Here is a 25079-nt window from a genome sequence, read left to right as displayed (position 1 = left end):
ACACTATACATGCTATACTTACACAATATTATGTCAGTTATATCTCAATTAAGCTAAAAAATATTAAAGACTAAACATAAAATTGTAATGACAGACTACAAGAGAAGAATATAAACAATTCTATTCTTGATACTGAACAGAAAAGAAACCAAAGAAGTCATAAACTATTGGATCTGTTCTTAGAAGTATTCTACTAAACTGTGAAAATCCTGGAATTTCTTGATTTGCCCGATTGAAATTTTAACTTGTATTAGAAAAAGAATGAGTGAGGAAGATAGCCAGTCTCATAATTTGGATCAACAAGCAAGACCTAATTTGTGACATAAATGTTACAAGACTCTTAAGAACAAGTAAACATGTATACAATCTTAAATATCTGAATTAGAAAAATAAAGTTAAAAAAAAAGTTAAGTGCCCTACATGTCAGAAAACCTTACATATATTAAAAAATATATATACGAATGATTCCACAATCAAAGAACTCAAGGAAGATAGTATAAACATAAAAGTAAATCAGGGTGCACAGTAAGGGCTAATGACCACATTTTTAAAGGAAAACAAAGGGGCACATAATCAAGGAAAAGATGAATGACAAAAATATTTAGTGATAAACCCAAAAAATGTAAGCCCAAAATGAACAGAGCTTTCTGAAAATTGCTATGGAGAAATACCAGGAGGCTTTAAAAGTTATTTCTGACATTAAGAATATTGCTTGCTTAGGGCAAGATGGCATAATATTAACATAGGACAGAGAAAAGTCTGAATTTAAAAAATTCTATTTTTTCCTTGTATTCTCCACCAAACTTAAAAAGGTATAAGAATGCAAACAAAGCTTTTAAGCATTTTATTCATCCTAATCAAACTGATGGAAAAATAATAAAGTAATTAACCACTGCAAATGAATTCGAGTCTCCATGAATATTGTCAGACTCAAGAATAAAACAAAAACAAACTAATTAATTAAATTAGTAATATTCAACAAATCATGGCAAATATGAAAGGTGCAGAGATGTATTAGTAGGCAAGATACTTTCAAATGAAAATGTTAAAATAGATGCCCACTGGATTTATAAAATAATTAACAATGTATTTAGTAGGTAAAACCGCAAATACTAAAAACTAATATAGAGTCACTAAAATCAAATAACACAAACTTCCTTACTTTATACTCTTTAGATGGGTAGCACAGGCTTATAATGTTGATACAAGTGTTCTTGATTACAACAAAGCATTTGACACATTTTCTTTATGTATTTATTAATGATGAATGCCACATTCTAATGAAATTTTAGTGACTGCACACAAATGGAAGCAAACTGTATGCAAAAAAAAAAAAAAAACCTTCATTATACTAGTTAATGTTCCCATTTCATCCTAATGGATAGCCCTTACCTGATCAGTGGAATGTTATGAAAGATAACTTAGTTACTGGATTTCAAAATCAGCATTCACATGTATCTTGACAACTTATAACGAGCAGAAATTGACAAAAAGTAAATACTACATGGATAGATGTGTAAGTTGTATATTTGCTTTCAAGAATGGAAGGGCAACGAACAAAATCTGGACGTTATAACTTACATACAAAACAAAGACATCAAAGGTTTTTTTTCTTTTAACCATAAATTAAATGTAAAAAGTGATAGCAGCAGTATTATGAAACATTTCTAGAACCAAAAGAGTGCCACTGTTGACTGTTCCTGACTATTTTCTCACTACCTGTAAAGTATTAACATTCAGTGTGACCAGAAACTCTAGAAAGGATTTGCTTATGCTTAGAAATGAGAGGTCAGAATGGTAAGAGGCAAATATACTACATAACATGAAGAAGCTGCTTTGTTAGTGAAGAAATAAGAAGTTTAAATGGGCATATAAGTATTTATGTCCAAAACAGTTTTCTTCTATACTTCCAGGAGATATAACATGGAAAGACAAATGTAATAAGCATAATTAATCTTAAGATAAAGAATATCAAATAAGAACTATTTCATGATGGACTAAATTTTCTCTAATATTGTTTCTCCTTTCACTAAGACATAATTACTCAAAAAATATGTCAAGTAGAAAACAAATAATTCTAATTCAATTTTATAAAACATTTTATTACAGAAAATTTCAGAATATTTATTGTGAATATACTATTTCCCCCTTCAGGGGCAGAAGATTGCAGTTCCCCACTGCACAAAACTCTTTTTTCAAGGCACCTTTCTCAGGACTATTAACTTGTGAATATAGTTTAGGAAAAACAGCAAGGGGTATTTTGTTAAGAAATACTATGAGAGGGGTGCCTGGGTGGCTCAGTGAGTTAAAGCCTCTGCCTTTGGCTCAGGTCCTGATCCCGGAGTCCTGGGATCGAGCCCCACATCAGGCTTTCTGCTCAGCAGGCAGCCTGCTTCCTCCTCTCTCTCTGCCTGCTTCTCTGACTACTTGTGATCTCTGTCTGTCAAATAAATAAATAAAATCTTTAAAAAAAAAAGAAATACTATGAGAAGGAGTTTGTACTACATTCTGAGGTTATTTCTAATTGCAATATTTTTATTGTTCTTTTCTTTGCATGGGTCAAATAATTTATTTTATTGTGATATAATATTATTTTATTTTAATTTTTTTACATTTTATTATTTTTATTTAAATTCCACTTAGTTAACATACAGTGTAATATTAGTTTCAGATATACAATATATTGATTCCACATTTCCATATAACACCCAGTGTTCATCACAACAAGTACACTCCTTAATCCTCCTACCCACCTCTCCTCTGGTAACCATCAGGCTGTTCTCTATTGTTAAGAGTCCATTTCTTGGTTTGCCTCTCTCTCTCTCTTTCTCTTTTTTTTTCACTTTTTTCATTTTTGTTTCTTAAATTTCACATTATACCTTCTGTCCCTCTCTCTTCTTCTTCTGGGACCCCAATAATTCTCATATTGTTTTGCTTTATGATTTCTCAATGCCTCCCCTCTGGTCCATTAGTCATTTCTCTCACTTTCCCTCAACTTCCTTCCTTTCTGTCATCTTGTCTTCTGTGTCACTGACTCTCTCTTCTGCCTCATTTATTCTAGCCATTAGAGCATCTATTTTAGACTGCATCTCAGTTAAAGCATTTTAAATTTTGGCCTGATTAGATTTTATTTCTGCACTAAGAGATTCTCTACTGTCTTTTATACTTTTTTCAAGCCCAGCTAGTAACTTTCTAATTGTTATCCTGAATTCCAGCTCTAACATTTTATTTATATCCATATCAATTAAATCTATGGCAGAGAGTATTACCTCTGGTTCTTTGTATTTTTTTGAATTCCTCCTCTGGTCCTTTGGTCCAGAGAAGAATGGATGAACAAGAGAACAAAATCAAAAATCTCAACCATGACCCAAGCAAAACATGTACCAGACAAATCTGAAGAGGTCAGAAACCAAAAAAGAAAAAAAAAAGAAAAGAGAAAATATAATCTCCCAGGTGGAAAAAAACAGGGTGGCCCTGGGTGTACTTTGGTCCTTTTCTTGAAGGACACTAAATCCCAAGATTGTAAAGAAAGCAAAACTTATACATACCTAAAAATAAAACTAAATACAGTGAAAGGAAGCCAAAAATGAAGAATATATCTATGTATATGTAAAAATGAAAGGTAAAAAGTGCTTAAAGTGTTGATAAAATAAGAAACTAGTTGCAAAGAGAAAAATAAAAGGAAAATTCTAAACTGAAAGATAAAAGAATGATGAGAAAAAAATCTCAAATTCTATATACTATTTTCCCCTAGTGGTTCAGTTTTGCAGTCTGTATGCTCAGTAAACTTGGTATTCACCTGCTGTTCCAACTGGTCTTCTGGGAACAGAGCCTGCTTCACTGATTCTCCCATGTCTTTGCCTGGGAGGTGGAGTTGCACCAGCTCTTGCCAAGCAGCTGAGCTCAGTGTAAGCTGCTTCTGGTTGCTCTATGTGACTTTTGTTCCCTGAAAACTTTCTGCACTGCTTTAGGGGATGAAAATAAAAAATGGCTGCTCCCCTATCTCCAGTCCTGTAGCTGAAAGATCTTGGCCCCCTCTCTTCAGTAAACTCTCAGGGAAAAGCAGTCTTCACTTTTGTGTGCACCATACTCTGCAGATTCCTATGGTGCACACTGCCTCCCCCAATCCTCCTAGGGGAGGGTGGTGGGTCACCAAGGGCCTGACACTTGTGGGGTCACTGCACAGAGAGCGGTCACCCCATATGCCAGGGTTCATGGTTTGTGGCAACTGGAGCTGAGAGCCCCTTCCTGGGCTTGCTGACCATAGTGAGTTTCCCCACTAAAATGCTTGGGAACCCTGCCAGCTCAGTCACTTCCTTTCTTTCTGGGACCCCAGGGATCCTAAGACCAAACTTTCATAACTAAGGTTCTGCCTTGCTTCATCACCTGAGCACTTTTCAGGCAGAGACGGGTCTCACTGGAGCAGACTTCTACATGTTGTAATTTTGCGATCCAGGCCTATATAAATTTCTGGTAGCTAGCTTATGGAGGCTCCCTCCACTTGCTGTTTACCTTCAGATTCATCCCGCTGATTCATTTCCCTGCATCTCCTACCTTGCAAAAAGTGGCTCCTTTTTTATTTGTAGAATTTCAACAATTATTTTCTTACATTTCAGGTTGAATTCATAGGTGTTCAGAATGATTTGAAAGTTATCTAGCTAAATTCAAGGAACCAGATGAAACAAAGTCCCCTACTCTCCCACTATCTTGCTCTCTCCAAGGTAGTTTTATTTTTAACTTTTTGAAAAACCTCCATACTGTTTTCCAGAGTAGCTGCACCAGTTTGCATTCCAATCAACAATTCAAGAGGGTTCCTCTTTCTCCATATCCTTGCCAACACCTGTTGTTTCCTGTGTTGTGAATTTTAGCCGTTCTGACCAGTGTGAGGTAGCATCTCACCGTAATTTTGATTCGCATTTTCCTGATGATGAGTAATGATGTGTATCTTTTCATTTGTCTATTGGCCAGCTGTATGTCTTCTTTGGAAAATGTCTATTCATGTCTTCTGCCCATTTTTAATTGGATTATTCATTTTGGGGTGTTAAGTTTTATAAGTTCTCTCTATATTGTATTATTAATAGGTAGCCAAGACTGTAAACCAGGAGGCATCCAGATACTCAGATTTGTAACATGATTTATAGCACAAGTAGCATCAGGGTTTAAGAACTCTAAAACTGCCAGGAGAGTTAGTGCTCAATACATGAGACAAAACACAAAACATAAAAATCGGTCATAGTTTACATTCATTGATGAATGAATGCTCACTTTGTAGCACATAGTTCAGTATTTATATATATACTACACATACTCTATATGCATTATTTCACTTAACATTTATAGCAACTCTGATTGGCCTCTTTGGATAGATGAAGAAACTGAAGCTTAAACAAATTAGATAACCTTCAGAAGGTCATAGCTAACAAGTGCTGGTGATGGACTGAAAACATAGCTCTAACCACTATGCACTGCTCATTAGATCTTCAGGCTCTCTGTTTCCTCATCAAGGAAGAAAATCAAGATGGAACTGAGTGAAACATCAATTTAGAAAAGCCATGGAACCTCAACAATTTGGAAACAAGCAATGTGATGGCCTCAGCCCTTCTTCCTTCACCCACTCTCACAGGGGACAGGGGTCATGAAAATAGTGAAGGAAGGAAGGAACCATGGAGCTAATCAGTGGGGTTAAACACCTTAAGAAGATAGCTGCCATCCGAACGTATATTGAGACCTCAGAGAAAGAACATAGTAGAAATTGCTAGAAAACATCCACCGGGACTCAGCTATGAAGGAAATAAGTTTCCTAGAGACAATCCACGTGAAATCTTTGAAGCAGGTAACAGGATCTTGTCAAGAATGTGAGATCTTTCTCAATCTTTTGACCATTAATTTCACCCTACAAGACACTACTTTTTTGTTTCCAAAAGAAAGCGCCAATAAATTGGCAATTTCCTAAATTTTCAAACCTGTAACAACTTGCATCAAAATAAAATAAGGCCATTTTTTCCATATGAATATTTATACTTAGAAGAGCAAAAAATAGAAAATATACACAGTATATAAACATTTACAATTATATAGTACAAAAACAATTTTAAATATATAATAATTACATTTAACATTCTCTCTTTTTTTTTGATTTTTAAGTTTATATTTAAATTCCAGGTTTTAACATACAATACAATGTTAGTTTCAGTGTACAATTTAGCTAATTCAATGCTTACATCCAACACCTGGTGCTCATCACAAGGCACTCCTTAAACTTAGGTTTCACCTAACCCCTAACCCCTATTAGTTTTATTTCTTGAATTTCACATATGAGTGAAATAATATGGTATTTGTCTTTCTCTGACTGACTTATTTTGCTTAACAAAATACTCTAGGTCCAACTGTAGCATTGTAAATGGCAAGATTTCATTCTTTTTTATGGCTGATTCCATTATATCTTCTGTATCCGTGCTTTATCTGATGGACATTTAGCCTGATTTCATAATTTGGCTATTGTAGATAATGCTGCTATAAACATCAGGGTGCATGTATCCGTTGAATTAGTATTTTTCTTTTCTTTGGGTTATATAATTTTTAGAAGATATTTGAATATTTGATAGCATGAATTGATGTATAATCACTCTGCGTTTATTAAAGGATATGTTATTAATGCTGTCAATCCATTTGAATGCATACCAAAAGTTTTGTGGAAGATTATTTAAATATTTGCTTTAGGAATTTGTACTTTTTAACATTCTGTTATGGAAAATATTTATCTTATAAAAGGGTGAAAGAATAGGTTAATGAATGTCTATATTCATACCACAAAAATACTGTAATCTTCAAATCCAGCCATTCTTTTTCCATTATATCCCTACCCACTCTTCCTGGCCTATATTATTTTGAAACAGATTCAGTACTTCACATTATTTCATATGTAAACATCTCAGTAATTAATCTCTAAAAATAGTTTCTTCTTAAAATGCTAGCCATAATATCATTAGCATACATAAAATGTCATATTATACATATAGTATATTATATATATTTATATATATACAGTCCTCATATTTTCTTTTTTTTTAAATTTTATTAACATTCTCTCTTTTTTTTAAGATTTTATTTATTTATTTGACACAGAGAGAGGTCACAAGTAGGCAGAGAGGCAGGCAGAGAGAGACAGGGAAGCAGGTTCCCTGCTGAACAGAGGGCCCGACATGGGGCTCAATCCCAGGACCCTGGGATCAGGACCTGAGCCAAAGACAAAGGATTAACCCACTGAGCCTAACATTCTCTTTAAAAACAAAAATGGTTTGGGATATATCTATACTCAGAAAAAAGTGAATACACAAATTATTGCTAATTACTTATTAACTGCTTTTTGTCTATAAAGAAGGTAGAATATCATGGTAATTGTAAAATAATTTTTAAACAAAATATTTTAGTTGTTGATAAAAATAAATAGGCTACTACTTACATAAACAAAATACTGAGGTGGAAGTTTCATGCTATGCAAAATCAGTCCTATTTACAGTTTTATATAACAGTTCTTTTCAAATGATATATATTTGAAAGATAGTCAATGATTCTTATAACACTAGAAATATTAAAGGTGCACATGTCCTGAGTAGCAGAATAATTTTCTCCTATTTACTACTTGCAACTATACACCTAAAACGTCAGTTGATTTATGCTCTCTAATGATTTTGATTTATGTAAGATTAAAGAGGCTTGGAAATTGTGATTTTGATGAAAATTATTGCTTGCTTAAAATGGTAAGTCAAAAGTTAATTCGTAATTGCCTCTTAGAAAAGATCATTTATTATTCTGGTCAGTATTATCAATGGCTTCTAAAATCCTATACTGTTAAAGTGATTAAGATCATGGACTCTGGAACCATATTCTTCAGTTTAAAACTGTATATCCACTCAGTAGCTGAGCTGATGTCACTCTAAAGTTGGATAAACTTGGGAAAGTCACATCAGTTTCCTGGTAGGTACAATGAAGATAATAATAGAAATAACACATTAGGTTAGATGAGGACCACACAAGTTAATAATTATGAAGCGCCAAAACCACAAATTTTAATATACCTCCATGAGGCTAAATTTGTCTTCTGAAATCTTGATGCACATAAAAGAATAGAATCTTACATTAATCCAGCAATTTTTTACATATATATAAACAGAGACTGACAGCACCTGGACATACGGAATCTTTTGGAGATGATGGAAATGTTCAAAAACTAGATTATGATTATGGCTGCACAACTCAATAAATATACTGAAAGCATTGGATTATACACTTAACACAGAACAGTTCTATGGTATATAAATTATACCTCAATGAAACTATTCAAAACGTGTGTGTGTATATACATATACATACATATATATAATAAATTATATACATATTATATATAAAATTAAGAAAAGGGTATGTGTGCATATATGTATATATATATTTTATATGGTGGAAAAGTAAAAAGTTTTATTTGCTAAGATAAAGTGAAGATTAGAAAAAAATCAATATTAAACTTATAATTAAATATATCAGAGTAGGTATTTGTTAGTACCTTAGTAGTAAGTAGTAGTTATTGTTGAGTATCTATTATGTGCTAAGTCTCTGGGAATATAAAGGTAAACAAGATACCTTCCACTGCTTTTGAGGAGGAGCTCTTGGTAAAAGGCAGGGGAAGGCAAACTAAGGTCACAGGACAAAACTGACCTGCCATTTTTTGCCTCATGAAGTAAGATATTTTATAATTTTAAATGGTTGAAAAAATAAAGAATAATATTTTGTAACACATGCAAATTGCATAAAACCCATATTTAAGTGTCAAATGAAGTTTCATCGGAACACAGTCACACTCACCATTTATGTATTGTCTGTGGCTATTTTCAAGTTACAACGGTATAGGCCGGTAGCGGAAACAGACACTGTACACCCAACATACCCCAAAATATTTACTATCTCATCCTTGCAAGAAAACAGCTGCCAACCCTTGTTCTAAAATGGAAGCTGGAGAGAGAAATAATTTGTGGTTAATCTTATTGGCTTTAATTTTTGTTATTGAGAACCTTTCTAAAATCTGTTAGTCTGAGTTTCTTCCTAGTACACCAAATACAACCGTTTGACAAGTTGAATACTGTTGCCCCAGTCACCTTTGACTACTTGAGGTTTCTGTATTTTAAATTTCAATAGTCTATGTTCAGTACTGAAAGGACTTATACCTATGAAAACAACTATTCAGAAAATATACAAAGACTATAATGACTATATTTTATATTTTGGATTATCACAATAATTTTCCTTTAAAAATAAAGGCTTGATTTTTTTTTGTTTAAAAAAAAACCAGAAGACTGCCATTCAAGTTACTATTAAACAACTATTCCATGAAAGATATAGAACATTTCATTTTTTAAAAGATTTATTTATTCACTTTGAGAAAGAGAGCACACAGGCAGTGTGGAGGGAAAGAAGGAGAAGAGACTATCAAGCAGACTCACGGCTGAGCAAGGAGCTCCAGGGTGGGGCTCCAGACCACCACCCTCAGATCATGACCAGATAAGAAATAAAGAGTCATCCGCTTAACTGACTTGTGTCACCCAGGTGCCCCGATATACAACATTTTAATGTGCAGGTAACCTTACATTCTACCAAAGATGCATTCATAAATCTGGAAAAAAAAAAAACCCTGGCAGTCTTAAAAAAGATTCCTATTGAACAAATTCACACATACATCAATATGTAGATTGAATCCAGTCAATCAACAATGGGGCAACAGATTAAATATTATCATAATCTTATACTGATATGCGTATCTACTGATATAAAGTGGAAGCTCATGCTTAAAATATGTGTACCTTTAAATAAAAATTATATATAAAATGCAACAAATTCAAACTCACTAACTCATAAAAACTATCTTAGTGACATTAAATTTCCATATATCCTTCCTTTGGCTCCTTTTTTTAATTCATTTATTCATTTAGTATTAAAATTTCATCTTAGTGTAATATAGAATGCATCTATCAGCAAAATCCCAGCAAACTTTGTGAAAACCCTGATAAGAAGTAGAGAAGGCATTTCCATAGATATACAAGGATGAGGGTAACATGTGTCAGATTTCATCATTAAACATTTACTTTAACATGTTCTTGATTTTTTATAACTTTCAAACTACATTGTGATACTCATAAAAATTCATGATTTGAAATGCTTCTTAAAATTAGGCCAAGATACCTGAAATTGTATCTTCATTTTTAGAAATGTCTTCCTAATTTTAAGCAGTATTCATAATTGTAATTTAAGATGACTTAATTCTGAAAAGGTAATTGAAGAATTCAGTCATTATATTCCACTGTAATAGTATTAATACTAAACAAATAAATGAAAGCCATGCAGAAAAATTCTGAACTGGATTACTCAAAATGATTTCATCAAACTGTAACTATTCTCTTAGATAGAATAATAAATGATATCTCAGATTTAACTACTTCAATATTCAACTTTATAAATATTCTTTTTTCATTCTTTCATGAAGAAAAGTATGATTTGTTGAAATACATCTAAAGATACCTATGGGAGGGGTGCATTTTGGAATAATGTAACTTAGAAATTTCCTAAGATCCCCTGCTTAAATTCTATTCTTTACTTGGAATTCTTCCTCTTCGAAGGTTTAAATCCAGAAAAAGATCCATCTCGTTCATAGCTTCATTCTTACTGTTTTATTTCCATTGCAATGAAATACCAGCCACATTGGCATTGTCTCTTAATTAAGAAGAATTAGCAAAGGAGTAAATAAAGACTCCCAGTGTTTTAAGTGGGAGAAGGGCACTGCAGCTGTAGTCACAGGAGAGACAAGCCCATAAAGGACAATGAATGAGAGGAGGATGACTGGAAGCAAGAAAGGGAGCAAGAATGGCACTCCAATATCAGTCAAGAAGAGAGCCTCTCCTGTGAACGTCTGATTCAAGCAATGGTAATGAAACAAGATGGGATTGGGAGGGAGACAAACCATAAATGACTCTTAATCTCACAAAACAAACTGGGGTTGCTGGGGGGAGGTGGGACTGGGAGAGGGGGAGGGGGCTATGGACATTGGGGAGGGGAGGCGAACCATAAGAGACTATGGACTCTGAAAAACAACCTGAGGGTTTTGAAGGGTCAGGGGTGGGAGGTTGGGGGAACAGGTGGTGGGTAATAGGGAGGGCACGTTTTGCATGGAGCACTGGGTGTTGTGCAAAAACAATGAATACTGTTACGCTGAAAAAAATAAATAAAATGAAAAAAAAATAGCAACTGTCTTCCTTGCAACACAAATTTGAAACAATATTCCTTAAAAGAGTGGCATGGTAGGCAGGCCCTGCACTAAATACATGTTTGTCACACACACACACACACACACACACACACACACACATATTATTAGTACCCCCATTATGCAAATGCTAAAACTGAGGCCAAGAAATACTCAGAAACTTGCCCTCTGTCATACCATTTAAGGAGCAGAGCTGGGATTCTAATGCTAACAACCTAGCATAATAATATTTAAGGTTTGATTTGGGTTTGAATCTTGACTCAGCCACTTTTGTATGACTTGGCCAAGTTTCTTAACCTTTCTGTGACTGTTTCCTTATGAGTAAAATGAGAATAATAGGTAACACTTGCAAAGTGTTCAGAATAATGCCTGGCACTTAGTAAGTGCTATATAAATCCTGGATTAAAAACTTTTTAAAAAGAGGAAAGAAAGCAATTATGAGACTCTATATATAGCCTATGCTCTTAATTACTACTGTAGACTATGCTGCCACTCTCCTCTGTGGATTACTGATCTATACTGTCAATGTCTGGTGTTATCACATATTCAAGCTGGTTTGTTGAAAAAAATTAATAAAGTTGATAAACCCCTAGCCAGACTTATCAAAAAGAAAAGAAAAAAGGACCCAAATGATAAAATCATGAGTGAAAGAGGAGAGATCACAACCAACACCACAGAAATACAATTATAAGAGAATATTATGAAATCGCATATGCCAACATGGGCAACCTGGAAGAAATGGACAAATTCCTAGAAACTTACAAACTATCAAAACTAAAGAGGAAGACATAGAAAATTTAACAGACCCATAACAGCAAAGAAATTAAATCAGTAATCAAAAATCTCCCAACAAGGGGCACTTGGGTGGTTCAGTTAGTTAAGCATCTGCCTTCAGCTCAAGTCATGATCCCAGAGTCCTGGGATCAAGTCCCACAGTCCTGGGATCAAGTCCCACATAGGGCTCCTTGTTCAGTGGGGAGCCTGTTTTTCCCTCTGTTTGCTTCTCCCTCTGCCTGCTGGTTTCCCCTCTTGTGCGCACTCTTTCTCTCTCTCTCGCTCTCTAACAAATAAATAAAATCTTAAAAGAGACAAGTCTTGGACCTGATGGCTTCCCAGGGGAATTCTACCAGACATTTAAAGAAGAGTTAATAACTATTCTCGGACTGTTCCAAAAACAGAAAGGGAAGGAAAACTCCCAGACTCATTCTACAAAGCCAGCATCACCTTGATTCTGAAACTAGAGAAAGACCTGACGAAAAAGGAAAAATTATAGGCCAATATCCCTGATAAACTTGGGTGCAAAAAAACCTCAATAAAATACTAGCAAATTAAATTCAACAGTACGTTAAAAGAAGTACTCACTACAATCAAGTGGGATTTACTCCTAAGCTGCATAGGTGGTTCAATATTCACAAATCAATCAATGGGATATATCACATTAATAAAAGAAAGGATTAGAACCATATGATCCTCTGAGTAGATGCAGAAAAAGCACCTGACAAAATACAGCAGGCATTCTTGATAAAAACCCTTAACAAAGTAGGGATAGATGGAACACAACACAACATGATAAAGGTAATATACGAAAGATCCACAGCTAACATCATCCTCAATGGGGAAAAACTGAGAACCTTTCCTGTACATCAGAAACAAGAAAAGGATGTCTACTCTCACCGTTACTTAACATAGTATTTGAAGTCTTAGTCTTAGAAACAGAAAACAAAAAGAAATAAAAGGAATCCAAATCAGCAGGGAAGAACCCAAGAAGATGTGATACACACACCCACCCACACCCCCCACACACACATACACACACACACAATGGATTATTACACAGCCCTCAAAAAAATGAAATCCTGGTATTTGCAATGACATGGATGGAGCTAGAGTGTCTATGTGCTCCAGAGACCTTGACTGTAGCAACTTCTTACTAGATACATTGCCAGAGGCAAGGGAAACAAAACTAAAAGGTGACTTACAGAATAGGAGAAGATATTTGTAAATGACATATCTGACAAAGGGCTAGTATCCAAAATCTGTAAAGAACTCATCAAACTCAACACCCCAAAAACAAATAATCCAGTAAGGAAATGGGCAGAAGACATGAATAGACACCTTTTCTCCAAAGAGACATCCAGATGGCTAACAGGCACATGAAAAGATGCTCAACATCACTCATTATAAGGGATATATAAATCAAAACCACAATAAGAAACCACCTTACACCTGTCAGAATGGCTAAAATTAACAACACACGATGGTGTTAATTTCTGAGGATGCAGAGAAGGGGGAACTTTCTTGCACTCTTGGTGGGAATGCATACTGGAGCAGCCACTCTGGAACACAGTATCGAGGCTCTTCAGAAAGTTAAAAATAGAACTACCCTAATGTCCAGCAATTGCACTACTGGATACAAAAATACAGATTTGAAGGGGTATATGTATCCCGATGCTTATAGCAGCATTATCAACGATAGTTAAACTGTGGAGAGAGCCTCAATGTCCATCAACTGATGAATGGATAAAGAAGATGTGATATATATTCGTACAATGGATTATTACTCAGCCCTCAAAAAATGAAATTTTTCCATTTACAATGACATGGATGGAGCTAGAGTGTCTTATGTTGAGTAAAATAAGTCAGTCTGATAAAGACAGATACTATGATTTCTTTCATATGTGGAATTTAAGAAAGGAAGCAGATGAATATGGTGGAGGGGAAGAAGAGAGAGAAACAAACCATAAGAGACCCTTAAAGATACAGAACAAACTGAGAGTTGATGGAGAGAGGTGGATGGGGGATGGGCTAGATGGGTGATGGGTATTTAAGAGGGCAATTGTGATGAGCACTGGGTGTTGTATGTAAGTGACAAATCACTGAACTCCAGAAACCAATATTGCACTACAGGTTAACTAATTAAATTTAAATTTAAAAAATTAAATTTGGTTTAAAAAGTATTTATTGCCATGTGCTACTTTGAAATATGAAAGTATAACAGATCAAAGAAAAGTGTTGCGAATAGTTTTTTTAAAGTAGTTATCAAATATGCATATATATGTGTATATATATATATACACACACACATACATACACACACACTATTTGGGTTATGCAATTATTATAAATGGGAAAAAGAGGTGGTATTAGAATTTCACTGATAATAAATTGATTTGCATGGTAAGATTAATCTATGCTTAAAGAAAAATACAGAGATCACAAAGAAACACATATACCCTACTTTGAATCTATGCCCTTAAATTTTGTGTGTGTGTTCTGTCTTGCAAGGTACTAGTTGATCAGAATATGCCCTGAATTTATAACTAATCATCTCAATACAATATGGAAAAATGAGCCCTGGTACAACCTAAAATATGCTATAAAGATCAAGGAATTTATTTGTGGAATGAATATTATCTATAGCTAATTAATTAGACATTTAACAAATATTTAATGCTTGTTAAATTTAAAAATGATAAATATATTTTGAATTGAACTTAACTGTAAAACAAATCAAGGTTGAAAGACCTTACAATTTTAGTTATACCTTAGCAAAAATAAAACCTGAAGTAAAAAAATGGAAATAGACTATAAATTAATGGGAAAGATTGTGAAAAAATTTTCATGGTCCTTCATGAGTAGGGTTTACAAAAGGAAAGGAAAACTAAGGTGTTGACATGCCATCAAAAATAAAATGTGTGGGGAAACATACCAGTCTATCTTGGGACACTTATTTTCTAAAAACCAGTGCTAACCTTAGCCTTATAAAGCCTGGGCAGAGAAGTATGCAACAAGACAAGTAGCTGTTATTGCATCTCAAACAATGAGAACTAAGAGTTAGGGCAAACACGATGCTGGAAAGACATCTGAAATCTGAAAATCCAAGTCATCATTTTTCATAGGATTGAATTCTCTTTCATGGGAGAGAACTAAGCTTGCAAGGTACAGAGGGATCACATGTGAGAAATCCTTTAGAATTCTCTGCTTATTTAGGAAGTAGGGGGGAAAAGATAAAGACTGGAACAGGACTAGCAGTTAGCAAGAAAATGGACGGGAAAAACTTGAAGCAGGAAGAATAGAGTAAATAATCTATAGGCAGAGTGATTTTCGGTTAGTTGGAGCTGAAGGGATTGAGATTCAAGTCAGCATATGAAAATCTGAACTGATTTCTCACTATAATAACTTATTTAGAAAATGAAGATTAGCAGCTAAAATAGCGTGAGTAACCACACTCATAATAAAAACCTTATATTTCATGTTTATAAATTAGAAAATGAAACGTCTTAACCAAGTGTGAAAGGTTCTTAAGAAATGTCTCTGCCCATTGACTTGGATAAACTTTGACCATGCAGCTGTCATTGTCACTGATATTAGTGAGCTTCAAAACTGCTCACTGATCACAACCACATCAGTTCTCAAAATTTGGTTCGCTGCTGTACCTTTGTATATAGGTACACATATGTGCCAATTAAGTTGCTTGTCAAGTCAAAATTGGAATTAACCTTTCATTAAATTTATTGCAATCTCCTATTTTGAAAGTTATCAAGTCACAGAGATCGAAGAAGACATATGGCTTCTGTGATCCAAATTGACAAAGAGCAATTTGTCACAGTATCTGGAAGAATGCTCCACTGACTGCCTACGTCAGAATTCCCCGTGGTATCTATAAAGATCTTCAAGTTCCTAAGCCCCAGGCTGGGCTTTTTGAATTATTATTACAGGACTTAGGAAGATGCACTAAGTACTTTATGGTCATTATTTCACTGAAGCATTATATCACAACTATGAAATAGCACCACACTACAATCCTCATTTTACAGATGACCTTGTTAAATAACTACCAAGTTACAGAGTCAGGGTTTAATCCAGATTCTATAGTAGGACTCCATAATCCAACTACTAAATAATGCAATATTCCCTCTTTCTTAACTAATTTGGGCATAGACACAGGACCATTTGCTTTGATAACATAAAAATGCTATCATAGATATGTTATGTGCATAAGTTGGAGGACAAGCATCATACGAATTCTTTCCTGCATTTTATCATTCCTTTCTGGTCTTCAAATATTAAAAATGAAACCAAGGACAAATGGTGAATATTTAATTAATTAATTTATTTTTTTCAGCGTAACAGTATTCATTGTTTTTGCACAACACCCAGTGCTCCATGCAATATGTGCCCTCCCTATTACCCACCACCTGTTCCCCCAACCTCCCACCCCCGCCCCTTCAAAAGCCTCAGGTTGTTTTTCAGAGTCCATAGTCTCTTATGGTTTGCCTCCCCTTCCAATTTCCCTCAACTTCCTTCTCCTCTCCATCTCCCAATGTCCTCCATGTCATTTGTTATGTTCCACAAATAAGTGAAACCATATGATACTTGACTCTCTCTGCTTGACTTATTTCACTCAGCATAATCACTTCCAGTCCCGTCCATGTTGCTACAAAAGTTGGGTATTCATCCTTTCTTTTTTTATAAACATATTAATGTATTTTTATCCCCAGGCGTACAGGTCTGTGAATCACCAGGTTTACACACTTCACAGCACTCACGATAGCACATACCCTCCCCAATGTCCATAACCCCCTCCCCCTCTCCCAACCCCGACAAATGGTGAATAAAGGGGACATCTTTAGCTTGTTCTCTCATGAATGAATCACCTAATATGCATAAATTAAAAAATAAGCAATAAGAACTATTTGTTAAAGGGGAAAATAATGCTAAAAGGAATGTCTTTCTATATAGTAATTTTTTTAGTGGTTCTTATTAACAGAAAATTGCAGAAATTACAATATTTGTATCTAAAATATACTTAATTCCAGATATTACAAGTATCATGAAACTCCAATAGATTCTCTTTCTATACTAGTTTTCCTAAAGTTTGTAAAAATTATGTGTTTTATTCTAAAGGAGAAGCCTATGGAAAATGTTTTCAAAATAATGATCATACATTAATTTGCTTAGATTGAAGTCCTTGGCTTTATTTACTTTTAAAGAGCATTGCATGCAGGTCATGTCCAGAACATATATACACTGGCAAATAAGCAAAATATGTTCCTTCAGAAAGCAAATTTCTGGATATTTCCAATGGTTTAATTTATCCAAATATAAGGGCATGTGGGCCCACCATCAAAAAAAAAAAAAAAAAAAGATTACTATATCCTAGTAATATGAAAAGGATAATTCAAAATAACAGAAGATAAAGAGAAAAGAACAAGCATGTGCTGAACAAATAATTCAACTATGTTATGTTATGAGTAGTAACTATGTAGTATGCTTACATATTTCAAAATAAGAAAAATAAGAACAGCCAGGATTTATTAAGTTCTTTCTATTTACCAAGCATTGCAGTAAACAACTTACAAATATTAGTCCATTTTCTTCTTACAATAATTTTCTGAAATATGTATAAACAGTCACAATTTATAGAAGGATAACTAAGGAACACTGATAGGTTCAGTAAGTTGACCCAAGTCATGTGATTTTTATAGACTTAATATTTTGCACTGCAAAATAAAAATGTCTTCAAATTATTCTAGCCAGGGATGGTGCCGGATCAGTTTGAGAGGGGTTATACCAGATTTGATATAAGCACCTAGGTACAAATGATACACTGGCTGAAGGCCACCTGTGAAGCCATTGCATCACCTTCCTAGACTCCAGTCAGAGGATTAGCAAGATCCCGCCTTTCTCATCCCATGCAGTCATCTGCCTTCAGACACCTGAAGGATACAGACTGTAGGAGATTTCTTGGTTATGTTAACTCACTGCAAGAAACCCCAGAGTAAATATCACGATAAGCCCTTTACCTGATATCCTGGTCCTTTATTTTAATCTCTAGGAACTTGATCAACTTTACTCTGGAACAATCTTTACTCTGGGAATGTGTTCCTTACACTGGTAGAATTCAAGTAGAAAAGAAAATTCAGTAGTTTGATTTGAATGCAATAGAAAGAACTGGAGAGAAAGTCCAACTATGTAGGTTTTATTGTTATAATTTGCTTTGGTGTTTTTACTGTTAATTAGTAATTCACTCACCAAATTATTTTTAATTTATGTCACAGGCACTCTTTTTCATTCAAAGTGTACTGTGATAACATTTCAATTGAATGTGAGAATTGGTTCTCAAATTAACCTATTTTGTCATTATCATACCTGCAGGATTCAAAATTAATATTTGGCAGCTTGGATCACTGATTTTCACAAAAATTCATCTCATATTATAGTCTCTCAGTTGTAGGAAGTCACTATCTTATTAAATAGCTCAACGGGAAGCAATTAACTGCCCTACGACACGTAGGAAAGGCATAAATTAAACCACTAGAAATATTCAGGTATTTGTTTTCTGGAGGAACACAGAACCAATGATAAAAAATATTAGCAGCTAACAGCTAATTGCTTACTATGTATTAGAGCACAAGCTAACACATAAACTTACTTATTCCTCACAATAATCATTTAAAATTAATATCATCCTCCTCTGGTATGTTTTAAGAAAGAAATCAAAGACCAAAATGGCACAATATCTAAATTTGAATGAATGAATGAATGAATCACACAGAACTTCTAACAATTTTGGCCGGAATAAAGGACAATCTTAAGGAAAAGCTAGAAGATACGATTTCATTCTTGGAAGCTCTATGAAGCTAAATATTACTGTGACACTAATAATTATAGCTAACTTTAATCTAACACTTACTATTTTCTAAGTATTTTATATACATGATCTCCCATTTAGGCTTATGAGATAAATATGGTTTAAGTACTATTAAGTAAATGTTTATTCTCAATTTATCAAAAAAGAAATTAAGACTCAGAGGTTGAGCAACTTGCCCAACCAATTACCAGGCATCTGTTAAATGACTGAGCCAAGATTCAGTTCTAAGTCCATGACTTGAGCACTTAGCCCTTGCACTATATATTCCTGTAAGAAATTCAAACTCCTGCAGTGATAATTTCTATCCCTCCATAGCCAAGTGCATATGTTCTTGAATCAATAGCGGAGTTTGTTTTTCCAGAGCTTAGAGAGAGGGAGTACAATGAAAGGGGTAGAAAGGATGCCAGGTCCATTTCATCTCACCTCCTTGCTGTCCAGTTGTGCAAAAAGAACAAGAAAACATTAAAGCAGTAAAAACAGGAGAATTGAAGACACATCAAGTTCTGAACTTCTATAATCTGTTGATGATATTCCTGTTACTGAGCAGCTTTGAGGAACTCCTGTAGGGAACACAGGAATTAACTGAAAATGATGGTTTATTTGAGTAAAATATGTATTTTTCTTTAATTATTTATCTTCAGAAATTCCATAAGATATAGCCCTTAATTTTATAATAGAATTGAGCTTTTTAAGAACATATTATTCTTTACCAAAGCCCTTTTTTTCCCTTCAAAATCTTGACTAAAGCAGATTGTAGGGTATTGACAAAAAAGCACTACAAATCTGAGTATTCATCCTAGTTCTGGCATTATGAGTTGGACCACGGTAAGTCTTCATGTCTACAGTCCTCAATTTCCCCCTCAATAAGATGAGGAGATAAAACAGTTAACATTCTCTATAAGAATATTTCTGAAACATTTATGATTATTCAACTATCTTCTGGAAAACTGAAAGCACACAGTTAAATAATTGAAAGTATAAAGGGAATAAAGATATTTAGTTTGTGGACACTATTTTTTCCTTGCCATATTTATTAATATATTTCAAACAGAAGTACCTAATCAAAGACACATATAAGGTACATGGGTTCATCATTTGAGCTACCAGTTGGATCTAGCATCAGAAGCTGTACAAACCACTGTTACATTCAGCATTTACTTTGGAGAAGTAGTTTAATGATTAAGAGAAGTAAGCAATCCCTATCATATCACATAGCTTTGAATCCCAATTCCACTCCTCCCATGGTGATGTGGGTAAGTTAACTTCTCCACAGTTCAGCTTCTCACCTGTGAAATGAGAGCGATGATGCTTACCTTGAAAAGCTTTTAAAGGATCAAGTGGGATAAATTATGCATAGTTCTTAAAATCAATCACTGGGACACATTAAGCCTTTAACAAATGGTAGTTAATGATGTTAATTTACTTACATTTTCTTGGGAACCCCAACATATAGTTAGAGAAACAGAAACTTTCCCATGAATGCACAATTAAGAAGCAATGAAACTGGAATGCAAATTCAGCTCTATCAGATTTTAAAGTCTGTATGCACTTCCCCCAAATTCCACCATTGTCCCAGCCTGAAGCTCTGGCACTCATATCTCGTCTTTCCAGTTGTCTTATCTCTTCAGCTTTTAATATTCTGATCCTTTCTCTAGTTAGACAGTAAGTTGTTCAAGTGTCTTCTATTTATAATCCATTTTTTCCCATAATGCCCAGTACAGGTAAGATGCTTCAGAAAGAAGAAAATTAGCCCTTATTCTTCTAAAGAAAAGAAGGCAAAAACATCTGGGTTTATATTCCAGCTCTCGCACTTACTAGCTATGGGATTTGGGGCATGTTTTTTAACTATTCATTAAAACAATTTCCTCATTTGTAAATGGGTATAACAATTATACCAGCCTCCTAACAACTAAATGTATAGATTAAATACATTATATGCTTTTACATATTATGTATTCAACGAATTAAAACTCTTTAAAATAACATTATTAATACTCCCACTTATTTTTACTCTTGGTGCTTCCTTTTCTTCTTCATAAAGTGATTATCCTATCTCAAAGGATTGTTGTGAGCATTAAATGAGAAACTGTGTCCTCAGATGAGTGTTATCTCATAATAGGATCAAATAATGTATTACTTTTATTTAGATAATAAGTACAATATAGTTTCTAAGATCACAAAGAATCAACCACACCTAGAAGTTTTTTGGTCCTCCATCTTCCTGTCTCATACTATTTAGGCCTGTTTCTTATCTATAAGGCAATACACAACCTACTGCTCATGGCGAAGCCAGGACCACTCATTTCTCTAACAGATAACATGCAAATGGTGACCACAGCCATACTCTAAAAGACTTCATCAAGATCAAAAGTTTCTGCACAGCAAAGGAAACAGTCAACAAAACAAAAAGGCAACCCACGGAATGGGAGAAGATATTTGCAAATGACAGTACAGACAAAAGGTTGATATCCAGGATCTATAAAGAACTTCTCAAACTCAACACACACAAAACAGATAATCATATCGAAAAATGGGCAGAAGATATGAACAGACACTTCTCCAACGAAGACATATAAATGGCTATCAGACACATGAAAAAATGTTCATCATCACTAGCCATCAGGGAGATTCAAATTAAAACAACATTGAGGGGCGCCTGGGTGGCTCAGTGGGTTAAGCCTCTGCCTTCGGCTCAGGTCATGATCTCAGGGTCCTGGGATCGAGCCCCGTATTGGGCTCTCTGCTTGGCAGGGAGCCTGCTTCCTCCCCTCTCTGGCTGCTGCTCTGCCTACTTGCAATCTCTCTCTCTCTCTCTCTCTCTCTGTAAAAAAGAAAAAAAAAATTTAAAAAAACAACATTGAGATACCACCTGACACCAGTTAGAATGGCCAAAATTAGCAAGACAGGAAACAACGTGTGTTGGAGAGGTTGTGGAGAAAGGGGAACCCTCTTACACTGTTGGTGGGAATGCAAGTTAGTGCAGCCACTTTGGAGAACAGTGTGGAGATTCCTGAAGAAATTAAGAATAGAGCTTCCCCAAGGGCAAAAATGAACTGTTGGGATTTCATCAAGATCAAAAGCTTTTGCACAGCAAAGGAAACAGTTAACAAAACCAAAAGACAACTGACAGAATGGGAGAAGATATTTGCAAACGACATATCAGATAAAGGGCTAGTATCCAAAATCTATAAGGAACTTAGCAAACTCAACACCCAAAGAACAAACAATCCAATCAAGAAATGGGCAGAGGACATGAACAGACATTTCTGCAAAGAAGACATCCAGATGGCCAACAGACACATGAAAAAGTGCTCCACGTCACTCGCCATCAGGGAAATACAAATCAAAACCACAATGAGATATCACCTCACACCAGTCAGAATGGCTAAAATGAACAAGTCAGGAAATGACAGATGCTGGCGAGGATGTGGAGAAAGGGGAACCCTCCTCCACTGTTGGTGGGAATGCAAGCTGGTGCAACCACTCTGGAAAACAGCATGGAGGTTCGTCAAAATGTTGAAAATAGAACTACCCTATGACCCAGCAATTGCACTACTGGGTATTTACCCTAAAGATACAAACATAGTGATCCGAAGGGGCATGTGTACCCGAATGTTTATAGCAGCAATGTCTACAATAGCCAGACTATGGAAAGAACCTAGATGTCCATCAACAGATGAATGGATAAAGAAGATGTGGTATATATACACAATGGAATACTATGCAGCCATCAAAAGAAATGAAATCTTGCCATTTGCGACGACGTGGATGGAACTAGAGCGTATCATGCTTAGTGAAATAAGTCAATCGGAGAAAGACAACTATCATATGATCTCCCTGATATGAGGACATGGAGAAGCAACATGGGGGGGTAGGAGATAGGAGAAGAATAAATGAAACAAGATGGGATTGGGAGGGAGACAAACCATAAATGACTCTTAATCTCACAAAACAAACTGGGGGTTGCTGCAGGGAGGTGGGATTGGGGGAGGGGGAGCGGGCTATGGACATTGGGGAGGGGAAGCGAACCATAAGAGACTATGGACTCTGAAAAACAACCTGAGGGTTTTGAAGGGTCAGGGGTGGGAGGTTGGGGCAACCTGAGGGTTTTGAAGGGTCAGGGGTGGGAGGTTGGGGGAACAGGTGGTGGGTAATGGAGAAGGCACGTTTTGCATGGAGCACTGGGTGTTGTGCAAAAAGAATGAATACTGTTACGCTGAAAAAATAAATAAAATGAGAAAAAAAAAAAAAGAATAGAGCTTCCCTATGACCCTGCAATTGCACTGCTGGGTATTTACCCCAAAGATACAGATGTAGTGAAAAGAAGGGCCATCTGTACCCCAATGTTTATTGCAGCAATGGCTACGGTCGCCAAACTGTGGAAAGAACCAAGATGCCCTTCAACGGATGAATGGATAAGGAAGATGTGGTACATATACACAATGGAGTATTATGCCTCCATCAGAAAGGATGAATACCCAACTTTTGTAGCAACATGGACGGGACTGGAAGAGATTATGCTGAGTGAAATAAGTCAAGCAGAGAGAGTTAAGTATCATATGGTCTCACTTATTTGTGGAGCATAACAAATAACATGGAGGACATGGGGAGATGGAGAGGAGAGGGAGTTGAGGGAAACTGGAAGGGGAGATGAACCATGAGAGACTATGGACTCTGAAAAACAACCAGAGGGTTTTGAAGGGGCGGGGGGGGGGGGAGGTTGAGGAACCAGGTGGTGGGTAATAGGGAGGGCAAGTACTGCATGGAGCACTGGGTGTGATGCCAAAACAATGAACACTGTTATGCTGTAAATAAACAAATAAATGAATAAAAAAAAAAAAAGAGGCGGTGATTAGTGTACTGTGAAGGCATGACTGCCAGAGGCATTCGTGAACCAAAGTGCCGTCCTTAAACCCTAAATGCCACCTTATAGTGGCCACTTACTCAAATGATAGATAGGTCTTGATTTCTTACTATAGCAAGTGTTCAATGACTTTGACCCACTACTACTTTATTATATCATCTAACTAAAAAGGTGGTAGGAAATACAACCCACCAGCCAGTTAAAAATAAGAACAACAAAATACCTATGAAGATTATTGTTTTTCCTTAGAAAATATATTACCCTTGATCTTAGCCAAAAGGCCGAGAAGCGATGAAAATATATTACATTATAAACATAAACCCAAATGTGATTCTAAGATACACTATAAATTCATAGTCCTTCAACTTAAAATGGATGTAGATGTGTTTATTTGAAGACTGATATCAGAATCTGCAATGCTGACAACATAGGAAAAAGACCCAGGGAATGCTGAAAAAAAAATTTTATAGAGCTAAAATCCAACTAAATATTTCTATCAAGTCTATTAACATATGTCTTTCAATTAAATTCAGCAGACTTAAATTCTGAAATGAGTACTTCTCATCTGATGGCAAATAATTTTGCTAAAATGCATGCTGCTCTGTGCATGATAATTATCACAGCCCAAGGAAATAGGTTCAGGGTTTTGACTCTCAGTATCTTCATTATTGGAGGTGAACTGATATGCCCCTGAAAATTTCATCGCCTTCATTTTTGAGTAGACTAAAAATACAAACTTTTCACAAAGCAATTAAAATCAGTGGGGTTTGGACTATAGTCATAAAATAGCATTAAACTCATTATGCTTACACTATAGTCTACTTTATATTTATTATGCTAATATATCTTTTAGGACAGAGCACAGTAGTTTTGGTTGAACCATAATACACTCTTTTGTCAAGGAAATGATCACAGGCTTTCAAATATTTCACAGTAATTCCAACAGCTATAAAATAGTAATAGTATTATTATTTTTAACACTCTTCCAAGCTGTTTGCAGATCTGCATATAAATAATGATGAACTAAAAAGGCAGAGGCAGAAAACAATGCTTACAAAGATCAATTTTAACATTATAGAATATTTTAAAAACTTATTTCAACCAAATAAACTTCAAAGTCTACATACTCTCATTCTCCCTATGCTTTATTTATTTTTCTACTTTTCTAGGCCTTAGGCATAATGCGTGGAACATAATTAGAATTCAGTAAATATTTGTTTGACAAGTTTGTGAATGAATGGCAGGGGTTTTTT

The 25079-nt window shown here is 35.1% G+C and overlaps 1 protein-coding gene and 1 pseudogene across 1 annotated transcript in view; both read right to left on the bottom strand.

Annotated features, from left to right (window-relative positions):
- LINGO2 (leucine rich repeat and Ig domain containing 2) overlaps positions 1 to 25079 on the bottom strand; it is a 1225184-nt gene that overhangs the window by 1079488 nt on the left and 120617 nt on the right. The gene's annotated exons all lie outside the window — the stretch shown is intronic.
- Positions 23981 to 24119, bottom strand: LOC123953713 (annotated as a pseudogene).

Source organism: Meles meles, chromosome 11 (assembly GCF_922984935.1).
Source record: "Meles meles chromosome 11, mMelMel3.1 paternal haplotype, whole genome shotgun sequence".
Taxonomy (NCBI): domain Eukaryota; kingdom Metazoa; phylum Chordata; class Mammalia; order Carnivora; family Mustelidae; genus Meles; species Meles meles.
This window is presented reverse-complemented; position numbering and strand designations above follow the sequence as displayed.